General features: G+C 43.0%; 1 long non-coding RNA gene across 2 annotated transcripts in view; it reads left to right on the top strand.

The window, feature by feature from the left end:
• Positions 1–425: 425 nt before the first annotated feature.
• Positions 426–12,553, top strand: part of LOC132353749 (uncharacterized) — a 56,496-nt gene continuing 44,368 nt past the window's right edge. For both annotated transcript variants that reach the window (XR_009499083.1, XR_009499082.1), the window contains exon 1: positions 426–955. This is a non-coding gene — a long non-coding RNA (uncharacterized LOC132353749). The remainder of the gene's footprint in view (positions 956–12,553) is intronic.

Genomic DNA, 12,553 nt, shown 5'->3' on the forward strand with positions numbered 1-12,553 from the left:
TGCGTGAGCCTTCTCGCTCTGGGCCGAGTTCCCCTTTTCTGCAACTGAGGAGGTTGCCGCCCTTCCAGCCGACGCCTTCTCCTTCTTTCACCTTCCTGCCAGCTCTGGAGCTTAGACCAGGAGACAGTGTAAGGGGAAACGATTTCACGTTCCACATGCACACTCGCTTCCTTATCAAATACTCCTTGCGCCCCTCTGTGCACCGGGCACCTCTGCTCTCTCTAGGGAAGTCGTTACTTAAGGCCTCCTTGTCTCGGCCACCAAAGCCCAGGTCGCCACCTGCTGTCCCCATGGCGCCAGTGCAGCCTCCGATTTCGAGGCCCCTTCATCCGGAGGGAGAGGATGAGAATCCCCGGGAAATCCGGGGACGCAGGTCTTTTGCGAGCAGCTGGCAAGGCCGAAAGGGGATGCGAAGTAAATGGATGTGGGCGATTGGAAGAAAAGCCTCCCACGGATGGAAGGGCCCCGGAGAGAACAGAAAGAAAGTGGGCAGCAGCCGCCGCCGCCGCGTCTCGCCGTGCTTTTCTCTGGGATAAACGCTTACCACTGGCACCTCCAGGCGACCAAGGGGCACTGGGTCTGCTCCCCACCGCATCCCCGGGTGTGGAGAGAGCAGCTGGGGAGCTGCATCAGAATCTCAAAAAATGGATGATGAATGAATTTAATTGGGACAGTGCATTCTTTTTTGCTGCTTTAAGTGGAGGGGAAGGCGATGCAAGATTCAAGGTACAGAAAAGGCACCTCCTCCCCGTGCCGCCCCGCAACACACACGGAAGTTGCTCCCCAAAGCTCTCTTTCTCAGCAGTATCAGCGAGGAGGCTGGAACTCCTCTGCTTCCAGAATGACGTCTCCCTGTCCGTCCGCCTGGGCCTGCCACCTCCCGCCCCCACCGCCAGCGCCCGCCCTCCTCCACGTGGTGGAAGCTTGAGCAAACAGTTTAAAGTTTAAAGTCCAGGTAGGTTTTGCAGCTAGAGGCCGGGGTGCATCCAGGAGCACAGGCTCTCCACCTTAGGTGTTCTCTCGCTTTGGTCTGAGTTGGTGGTGGGGAGGGGGTGGGTGTTAGAATCGGAGTGCTCTGGTCTCACCAGTAGATTCTGGGGCAGTGGGTTTGGAGTGGAGTCCTGGGAGGCAGTCCCCCCCACCCCCCACCCCCGTGATTCTTGTCCTTCAAAGGTTGCACACCACTGCACTGGCCTGAAAGGCACTCCTTTGTCCAGGCTTCTTCCAAGTGCAGTGAAAAAATAACTGATTGTGGATGGGGAACGTACTTCCTGCAAGGTACTGCACCTGGGCTTCATGAGAATTCTCATTTAATGTTCACCACTGCCCTTTGAGGGGGCACTGTCTTTCCGTACATTTTAAAGAAAGGGGAGACTAAGGCTTAGAGGATTACTTGACTTGCCGCAGTCCAGTAAATGGCAGGGACAGGATTGGAATTCAATTCACTCTGATTTCAAAGCACGTGTTCTTTTTCCCTAACTTTTCCCAATACAACAATTCTCTTTATTCACATTATTTGGGTATAACGATTTTAGAGTTAATTTTTAAAATAGGCAATACAGGTATGTGGTTCAAAAATTTTTCAAAGTACTAAAACATATTCAGTACCATTGCAAAGCAATGTGAATACACGTAACATTCCTGACAACTGCGCTTGAAAATTTAAAGATGGTGACTTTTATGTTATGTGTTTTTTTTTTTAACCACAATTTTTAAAAAGAGGCCTTCAGTAGGAGGATTCTCTCTTGCCTTTGTCCCCTGTCTGTCTGGTGACCCCTCACCATGGGTAACCATTGCTATTAGTTTTATATGGATCTTTCCTTTTTAAAGTACACACGAATACATACAGATACATTCCCCCCTTCCTTTTTTGCACAAAGAGTAACAAACTATCCATACCAATCTGCACCTTGTTATTGTCATAGGACACTATATCTTGGAGATCTTTCTATATCAGAACTTCAAGAGCCCCTCATTCCTTTTTAAAATTAATTAATAATTAAAAATTTTAAATTGAAGTATAATCAACATAACATTATATTAGTTTCAGGTGTACAACCTAATGATTCAACATCTGTATACCTTAACTACAATAAGTCTAGTTAACATCTGTCACCTTACATAGTTAACAGAAAGTTTTTCTTGTGATGATGACTTTTAATATCTATTCTCTTAGCAACTTTGAAATATTCAGTACAGTATTATTAACTAGAGTCGCCATGCTGTACATTACATCCCCATGACATCTATTTTATAACTGGAGGTTTGTACCTTTTAACTCCCTTTGCCCATATTCTCCATCCTCCCACCCCCTCCTCTGTAGCTATGGGTGTGGTTTTTGTTTGCTTGTTTTTTAGATTTCACATATAAGTGAGATCATATGGTATTTGTCTTTCTCTGAGTTGCTTCGCCTAGCATAATACCCTCAAGGTCCAACCATGTTGTTGCAAATGGCAGGATTTCCTTCTTTTTTTTTTTAATGATTGAATAGTATTCCACTGTGTATATACATATACCTCACATCTCCTTTATCCATTCATCCATGGACACTTAAGTTGTTTCCACATCTTGGCTATTGTAAATAATGCTGCACCTCATTGCTTCTGTTAGCTGCTAGAGTAGCTCATTGTATAGAGACCATAGTTTCCGCTCAGCACTCCCCTGCTGATGGGCCTTAAGATTTTTTCCAGTCTCTTGAAGACATATTGGTAACTAGCACCCAAAGGATCCCGCTCAACTTACCCAGAGTTTAAACCATGACCTCAAAATAAAATGTATTGCTTAGACTCACCCTTGAAAACCGACAGGCTCATGTTCAAGATTCGCCCCCTTGCCTCAGTAAATCCCAGGCTGTTTTTCCTCCAGTGCTGGAATGGATAACGTGTCATATGGAGTAGCAGGTGTGCCTTTAGGGGCCTTGGGGTCCAAATCAAGTGTCTTTACACACTGCAGTCACCCACGTTGTGGTCAGCTCACACAGTGAGAGGCTTTTGGCATAAGGGCCCAGCAGATGCACAGCCCCCATCTCATGCCCTCTCTGGGCTTGTTGGGTGGAGTGGTGGGTGGAGTCACTCAAGATATTAAACTTTTTTTGGGGGGTGGGTGGGAAGATGCATACAAATGAATTAACGTAAGTTGCACACGAGGGTGCTGGGGTGCCACCTCTTGCTGTGCTGCAAGGTGGTGGTCACTCCCCGTGGGTGCTCTGATGGCCCTTCCATTAGCACTTTCTCCCACTGTCCCTCATTAAACTGTGAGCTCCTGAAAACCCAAAGTGGAGAACTCGTTGTCCCTGCCATTCTCACAGCCTTGAAAGTATGACTGGGGCACAGGCAACGCTGGGTGCTGACCATGTGCCGGGGGCCCGCTCAGCACCTTATTCAATTGCCTCACTTAATCCTGGTAACAACTCCCTGAAGTAGGTGCTATTGTTATTCTTAGTTTTGAGATGAAGAAAATGAGGCACAGAGAGGTCAGGCAACCTGTCAAAGTCACACAGCTCCTAAGTGGCAGAGTTGAGATTGTGAGTCTGGGTGGTTTGGCTGCAGAATCTGTCCTCTTCACTGCTCTGCTCTGCTCTGCTGCCTCTGTGACCTTTCCTCTTTGTCCTGGAAAGTGAGGGAGGAAAGCTGGATCGTGTTTACTTCAATACTTGCTTTAGCAAAAGTGTATTGTGAGCCTCGGCTCTGCTGCTCATTAGCTGTTTCGACCTTGGGACAGTTAGTTAATGTTTTTGTTTCTCATCCATAAAGCAGGGACAATAGTACTGAGTGCATGCGGCTGTCGCGAGGGTTCAGTGAATTAGGACATGTGAGGAGCTTACACATAGTAAGCATTCAAAGAGTGTACGCTGCTAGGCAATGGGCCAGGTCCTTTAGGCTCTTGATACTCAAAGCAGAATGGGCATCACCTGAGAGCTTGTTAGAAATGCAGAATCCCAGGCCCCTCCCCAGACCAGCTGAATCAGAATCTGCATTTTAGCAAGGTCCCTAGGTGATTTGCAGGTGCATTAAAGTCTGAGAGAGCTCTGCTCTGTGGCAGTGACTCTCAATCACCCTTCTCCCTCAGACTCCCAGGCCTGACTCCTGACCCCCCTGCATGGCGTGTGGGGGTGAGGCTGGACCATCCAGTTTTATCAGCTCCTTCAGCCTCTTCTGAAGGTTGGGGACCACCCAGGCTTGGGAACCCAGCTCTAAGAGCCAGCAGAGATGAATGAATGAAGCAGTTTCTGCACTTTTGATGTGACAGGGGAGACACTCTTTTGGCTGTAGTGCCCAAACTTTTTAATCTTTCTCTGGGTCTGTCTTTCATCCTTGCCCAACCTGGCATTTTGAGAAATGAAGCTTTGGTGACTCAGGCAAGAAAGGAGGTCAGAGACAAGAGTGCCACCCTGTGGCAAGAGCCTGGCATTACCATCCAGAAAGCTGCCGGTGAGGGTAAGAACTGAGTGACTTCCGTCTGTGGTAACAGGATGTTGATAGCTACATCCTACTGAGCCTTTCTGATACGTCGGGCACTGTGCCAAGTCCTCCTCATGGATTAGTTTATGTGAAGCAGGTACTATTGTTACCCCTACGTTGCAGGGCTGGGGGAGCGGAGATGGAGAGGGATGAGGTGATTTGATCAGGCTCCCTCAGAGGTGAAGGCTGGAGCTGGGAAGGAGCTCAGCGCAGCCGGGCCCCAGAGCAAACAATTATAACAGTGTTGATATATTTCCTCTGTAGCAAGAGAAGGAGGCCTTTCTGGTGTGGACCCCCAAATTTTAGACTCTTTTTAGACCTGTGCTATTTTATTTACTGGAGTCAGGCAGTCAGAGACCTGGGTTCTGGCATGAGTACCCCTCTCTCCTACCCAGGGAGTTGCAGGTGAGTCATTCACCTAAATCTTTCTGAGTTTGTAGAAGAGGGGGTAATACTATTTGAGCTGTTTACATTATAGCATCTCTGCGTGCTCCGGAAGAAGGCAGCATCTACAGGCCAAGGAGAGAGGCCTCTGGAGAAATCAACGCTGCCAACAACTTGATCTCAGACTTACAGACTCCAGAACTGTGAGGAAATACATTTCTGTTGTTTAAGCCTTCCAGTCTGTGGTAATTTGTTGTGGCAGCCCAAGCAGACTAATACAAGCCCCCAAAAGCAATAAACTCAATCCAGACAGAGCATATACAGTGGAAGCTCTATTTAAAAAATGGGGTCTCACTATGAAGAACAGTATGGAGGTTCCTTAAAAAACTAAAAATAGAACTACCATATGATCTAGCAATCCCACTCCTGGGCATACATACAGAGAAAACTATGATTTGAAAAGATACATGCACCCCAATGTTCATTGCAGCACTATTTACAATAACCAAGACATGGAAGCAACCCAAGTGTCCATCGACAGATGAATGGTTAAAGAAGATGTAGTATATATGTGCAATGGAATATTACTCAGCTGTAAAAAAGAATGAAATAATGTTATTTTGCAGGAACATGGATGGACCTAGAGATTATCATACTAAGTGAAGTAAACCAGACAGAGAAAGACATATATCATATGATATAGCTTATATGTGGAATCTAAAAAAAGTGATACAGATAAACTTACTTACAAAACAGAAATAGACTTACAGGCATAGAAAACAAACTTATGGTTACCAAAGGGGAAAAGGCGGGAAGGGATAAATTAGGAGTTTGGGATTAACATATACACACTACTATATGTAAAATAGATAACCAACAAGGACCTACTGTATACTCAGTATTTTGTAATAACCTATAAGGGAAAAGAATCTGAAAGAAAATGATATATATGTGTGTATAACTGAATCATTTTGCTGTACAATTGAAACTAACACAACATTTTAAATCAACTATACTTCAATAAAAAAAAATTAAAATAAAAAATAAAAAAGGGGTTTGGGTTGACTAGTGTTACTATCATGTTGAGGCCTGGTCTTGGGTCACAGTGGTGACTTCAAGTGGTGTTTCCCAAAGTGTGGTATGTGGAACATGGTGGTACATGAAATGATGTTAAAGGTTATATGGATGAATGTAATTCTATATATGTAATTTTTTAAATTAGGAAGATATATTATTAACACAGCATACTCATGACTTCATGGTTATTATTGTTTAGAGTGAGCTAAGTTAAAAAATAATAAACTGATTTGAAGTTGATTTAAAGAAAATTAGATTAGTTGGTTGATAAGTGAATATAACAATCTTGGCAGAATAATGAAGGTATATTCACATGACTGCCGTTGGGGGAAATGCTGAGCTGAGGACTGACTGTTTTTCTGGGAAGATGGCTGTGTGTTGAGAAAGGCTGCTGCCATGTGCCCTCCCCCACAAAGTGCTACACCTCTGTTCATGGGTCTGAATGAGCTTGAATTTTAAAATGATTCAATACAACATAGCTGCTCCAAACTGCTAAGTCCACCATAGATTGAATTACACAGAAAAGAGGGAATGGAGCTGGAGAAAAGGACTTGGACTATAAGAAAGGGAATTCCGACTTCCCTGGTGGTGCAGTGTTTAAGAATCCGCCTGCCAGCTAACACATATCCTTCTCAAACTGTTCTAAAATATAGCAGAGGGAGGAACACTCCCAAACTCATTCTACGAGGCCACCATCACCTTGATACCAAAACCAGACAAAGATGTCACAAAGAAAGAAAATTACAGGCCAATATCACTGATGAACAAAGATGCAAAAATCCTCAACAAAATACTAGCAAACAGAATCCAACAGCACATTAAAAGGATCATACAACATGATCAAGTGGGGTTTATCCCAGGAATGCAAGGATTCTTCAATATATGCAAATCAATCAATGTGATAAACCATGTTAACAAATTGAAGGAGAAAAACCATATGATCATCTCAATAGATGCAGAAAAAGCTTTCAACACAATTCAACAACCATTTATGATAAAAACTCTCCAGAAAGTAGGCATAAAGGGAACTTTACTCAACATAATAAAGGCCATATATGACAAACCCACAGCCAACATCATTCTCAATGGTGAAAAACTGAAACCATTTCCACTAAGATCAGGAACAAGACAAGTTTGCCCACTCTCACCACTATTATTTAACATAGTTTTGGAAGTTTTAGCCAATCAGAGAAGAAAAAGAAATAAAAGGAATCCAAATCAGAAAAGAAGAAGTAAAACTGTCACTGTTTGCAGATGACATGATACTATACATAGAGAATCCCAAAGATGCTACCAGAAAACTACTAGAGCTAATCAATGAATTTGGTAAAGTAGCAGGATATAAAGTTAATGCACAGAAATCTCTTGCATTCCTATACACTAATAATGAAAAACCTGAAAGAGAAATTAAGGAAACACTCCCATTTACCACTGCACCAAAAAGAATAAAATACCTAGGAATAAACCTACCTAAGGAGACAAAAGACCTGTATGCAGAAAACTATAAGACACTGATGAAAGAAAGTAAAGACGATAACAAACAGATGGAGAGATATACCATGTTTTTGGATTGGAAGAATCAACATTATGAAAATGACTATACTATCCAAAGCAATCTACAGATTCATTGCAATCCCTATCAAACTACCAATGGCATTTTTCACAGAACTAGAACAAAAAATCTCACAATTTGTATGGAAACACAAAAGACCCTGAAGAGCCAAAGCAATCTTGAGAAAGAAAAACAGAGCTGGAGGAATCAGGCTTCCAGACTTCAGACTATACTACAAAGCTACAGTAATCAAGACAGTATGGTACTGGCACAAAACAGAAATACAGATCAATGGAACAGGATAGAAAGTCCAGAGATAAACCCACACACATATGGTCACCTTATCTTTGATAAAGGAGGCAAGAATATACAATGGAGAAAAGGCAGCCTCTTTAATAAGTGGTGCTGGGAAAACTGGACAGCTACATGTAAAAGAATGAAATTAGAACACTCCCTAACACCATACACAAAAATAAACTCAAAATGGATTAAAGACCTAAATGTAAGGTCAGACCCTATAAAACTTTTAGAGGAAAACATAGGCAGAACACTCTATGACATACATCGCAGCAAGATCCTTTTTGACCCACCTCCTAGAGAAATGGAAATAAAAACAAAAATAAACAAATAGGACCTAATGAAACTTAAAAGCTTTTGCACAGCAAAGGAAACCATAAACAAGAGGAAAAGACAACCCTCAGAATGGGAGAAAATATTTGCAAACGAAGCAACTGACAAAGGATTAATCTCCAAAATATACAGGGAGCTTATGCAGCTCAATATCAAAAAGAACAAACAACCCAATCCAAAAATGGGCAGAAGATATAAATAGACATTTCTCCAAAGAAGATATACAGATTGCCAACAAACACATGAAAGGATGCTCAATATCACTAATCATTAGAGAAATGCAAATGAAAATTACAATGAGGTATCACCTCACACCAGTCAGAATGGCCATCATCAAAAAATCTACAAACAATAAATGCTGGAGAGGGTGTGGAGAAAAGGGAACTGTCTTGCACTGTTGGTGGGAATGTAAATTGATACAGCCACTATGGAGAACAGTATGGAGGTTCCTTAAAAAACTAAAAATGGAACTACCATACGACCCAGCAATCCCACTACTGGGCATATACCCTGAGAAAACCGTAATTCAAAAAGAGTCATGTACCAAAATGTTCATTGCAGCTCTATTTACAATAGCCAGGACACGGAAGCAACCTAAGTGTCCATCATCGGATGAATGGATAAAGAAGATGTGGCACATATATACAATGGAATATTACTCAGCCATAAAAAGAAATGAAATGGAGGTATTTGTAGTGAGGTGGATGGAGTTAGAGTCTGTCATACAGAGTGAAATAAGTCAGAAAGAGAAAAACAAATACCGTATGCTAACACATATATGTATGGAATCTAAAAAAAAAAAAAAAAAGGTTCTGGAGAACCTAAGGGCAGGACAGGAATAAAGACGCAGATGTAGAGAGTGGACTTGAGGACATGGGGAGGGGGAAGGGTAAGCTGGGATGAAGTGAGAGAGTGGCTTGGACATATACACACTACCAAATGTAAAATAGATAGCTAGTGGGAAGCAGGCACATAGCACAGGGAGATCAGCTCGGTAGTTTGTGTCCACCTAGAGGGGTGGGATAGGGAGGGTGGGGGGGAGGCGCAAGAGGGAGGAGATATGGGGATATATGTATATGTATAGCTGATTCACTTTGTTACACAGCAGAAACTAACACACCATTGTAAAGCAATTACACTCCAATAAAGATGTTAAAAAAAAATAAAAAAATAAAAATAAACCTTAAAAAACAAAAAAGGAATCCGCCTGCCAATGTAAGGGACACGGGTTCGATCCCTAGTCCAGGAAGATCCTACATGCTGCGGAGCAGCTAAGCCCGTGTGCCTCAACTACTGATCCTGTGCTCTATAGCCTCAACTACTGAAGCCCACGTGCCTAGAGGCCGTGCTGTACAACAAGAGAAGCCACCGCAATGAGAAGCCCGTGCACCGCAAGGAAGAGTAGCCCTGGCTTGCCGCAACTGGAGAAAGCCCATGCACTGCAACGAAGACCCAACGCAACCAAAGATATAAATAAATAAATAAATACATACATACATACATACATAAATAAATAAATAAATAAATAAATAAATTTTAAAAAGGGAATTCCTATGGAATAAGATGCCTGCTCCACGTTCAGGCACACACATCGAGAGAGGAGAAAACTGTCCTGTCGAGATCCGTTGAGGAAATGAGAGAAGAGAGAAAATGCAGGAGGAGTGGGACAAAATGCCAGTCGCTTACAATTGCTTAGCCCTTAGCAATTGGCAAAGGGCTTACAGGCCTGTTTTCTTGACTGGATTCAATGATATTCTGTAGTCAAGCTGGGTGGGACATGGGGAACTCTTAAGCACTGTGTTCTCCTGCACCTCCCTTCCCAGTCCCCTTGGCCTGGCTCCTGCTTCATCACTCCAGCAAGCAGACCCCTCAAAGTCACCAGGGCTCTTGATGATCACCCCAGTTTTGCAGACAAGGAGCCAAGGGCCAACCAAAGTGAAGCCACTTCCTTGACTATGGCTGTCCAGCTGGTGGGGGGCAAAGCTGAGGGGCTTTTTGTTCCTCACTCTAGGGCTTGTTACCACCTAGTGTTTCCCTTTCTTTACCTGTTTGCAGGACTGTTGTATGGCTGTGACACTACTCTGTCTGGGTAGCTTAAGAGTATAAATCTGGGCCTCAGTGTGAGAAGATGTCAGCAGAGGGTGGAGCTGGTAGGAGAGGGTAAGGCCAGAGGCAAGTTTCAGCTCTGTTACCTCACCAAGAACATTCTCCTGACTTCCTTGTTTCAGTGGTGTCATGCTTAAAGTCTCCAGGCCTGAGATTTTTAAAAAACAACTTTACTGAGGTATAATATACGTACAACAGCATGCATCCCCTTTTTGCGTGCAGTTCCACGAGTGATGATAAATATTTACACCCACGTGTCCACTGCCACCACATTCAAATATAGAACAGTGCTGTCACTGCACGTTTCCTTGTACCCACGTACCTCTGTTCTGCCATGAAAGATTAGATTTGCCATTTCTAGAACTTCCTGTAAATAGAAACATGCGGTAAGTATTCTTTCATGTCCGGCTTTCTCAGCATGTTTTGAGACTCATCCAGGTCATGTGTATTAATTTTTTTTTTCTGACTAGTTTCCATTGTATGTATATACCCTAATTTGTTCATTCATTTATCTCTTGGTGGACATTTGAGTTGTTGCCAGTTTTTGTCTAATGTGAGTGAAGCTGCCATGAACATTCCTTGTTTAAGATTTTGTGTGGATGTATACTTCCATTTCTCTTAGGTAGATACCTAGGAGTGGGATTGCTGAGTCATACTATAATGGGTAGCCTTTAAAAGGAAAATGCCAAATTATTTTTCAAAGCGATTTTGCCATTTTACATTCCCATTAGCAATGTATAAGGGTCTTGGGTTGGGTTGCTCTGTGTCTATACCAATGCTTGATAATATCGGTCTTCTGATTTTTTTTTTAAACCTGACTTTTTTTTTTTTTTTTTTTTAGCACTGTGAGGTTTTTTTTTTTTGTTGTTCTGTTTTGGTTTTGTTGTTTTTTAAAAAATGTTTATTTATTTATTTTTATTTTTGGCTGCTTCGGGTCTTAGTTGCAGCACGCAGGATCTTTTGTTGCGATGTTCGGGCTTCTCTCTAGTTGTGGTGTGGGGGCTCCAGGGCATGTGGGCTCCGTAGTTGTGGCACATGGGCTCCAGAGTGCATGGGCTGTGTAGTTGCAGCACTCAGGCTCTCTAGTTGTGGCACGTGGGCTCAGTAGTTGTGGTGTGCGGGCTTAGTTGCCCCACGGCCTGTGGGATCTTAATTCCCCAACCAGGGTTTGAACCTGTGTCCCCTGTATTGGAAGGTGGATTCTTAACCACTGGACCACCAGGGAAGTCCCAATGTCGGTCTTTTTAATATTAGCTGTTTTATTGAGCGTGCAGTGGTATCTCTTCATTTTGATTTTTATTTGGACTTTCTTGATGACTAATGATGTGGAGTATCTTTTCATGGACTTATTGGCCATTTATGAAAGTCTTCTTTTGCGAAGGGTCTACTCACATTTTTTGCTCATTTTTTATTGGGCATTGTCTCATTATTGAGTTGTAAGAGTTGTTTTTAAAAAAATGTATCTGGACACCAATCCTTTTTCAACTATATGTGTTATATTTTCTCCCCCTCTGTGGCTTGCTCTTTCATTTTTTAAAATGATATCTTTAGGAGAGCAGGAGTTAAATTTTTTTTTCTTTTGCCAAGTGGATTTTCAAGATTTAATTTTCAAAATTTATTTTGGTGCTGAGAAGTGGGAAGGCTATTTATTTGTTCACATAACATGCCTTAGTCCCCAGTGTTCCTCTGGCCAAGCACACTGCATGGGAGGAATCCATCTGTCCCCCTGACTTGCTCCCAGTCAGTAATGCCAGCTAGGAAGTGCCTTGGCCCTGACATCTCAGCTGGAGGCTGCCAAGGAGAGGGGCCAGAGCTAAATCCCAGGTAAGCTGGGTAGGCTTCTGTCCTTGCTGGGGCCCTACCTTTGCAACATCTGACACTGTGAATCTAAATACAAATATCCTCTTTTTTTCTCTGTAGCACTTATGTTGGTTTGTAATCTTATCTTGGTGGATTCATGTATCTGTCTTTCCCACTTGACTGTCTCTGAGGGCAGGGACCTTGTCTGTTTTGTTTTGTTTTTTTTTTCCTTGTCTGTTTTAATGTCCAAGAATTTGCAGAATATTAGTGGCTTTCAGAGCCCTACTTGCCCAGCACTGTGGGAAGAAGGCAGACAGTTCCCATTCTCAGGGTCCACAAGGAGTTCTAACTTGTGGCTGAGAAGTGTCCCTCATGGTTCTCCATCCCTAGACCAGGGCAAAAGTGCTTGTCATCTATGGGCAGGAGGCTGGGAGAATCCCACCTCTCGGCCATGTGCCTGGGGTCCTCACCTTAGGAAACACTGGTTTTCATCTTTACCCTCTTCCCCCTGTGGATCCCCTACTGGTCTGTTAGGTGATGAAGG

This window comes from Balaenoptera ricei, chromosome 19 (assembly GCF_028023285.1).
Source record: "Balaenoptera ricei isolate mBalRic1 chromosome 19, mBalRic1.hap2, whole genome shotgun sequence".
Lineage (NCBI taxonomy): Eukaryota > Metazoa > Chordata > Mammalia > Artiodactyla > Balaenopteridae > Balaenoptera > Balaenoptera ricei.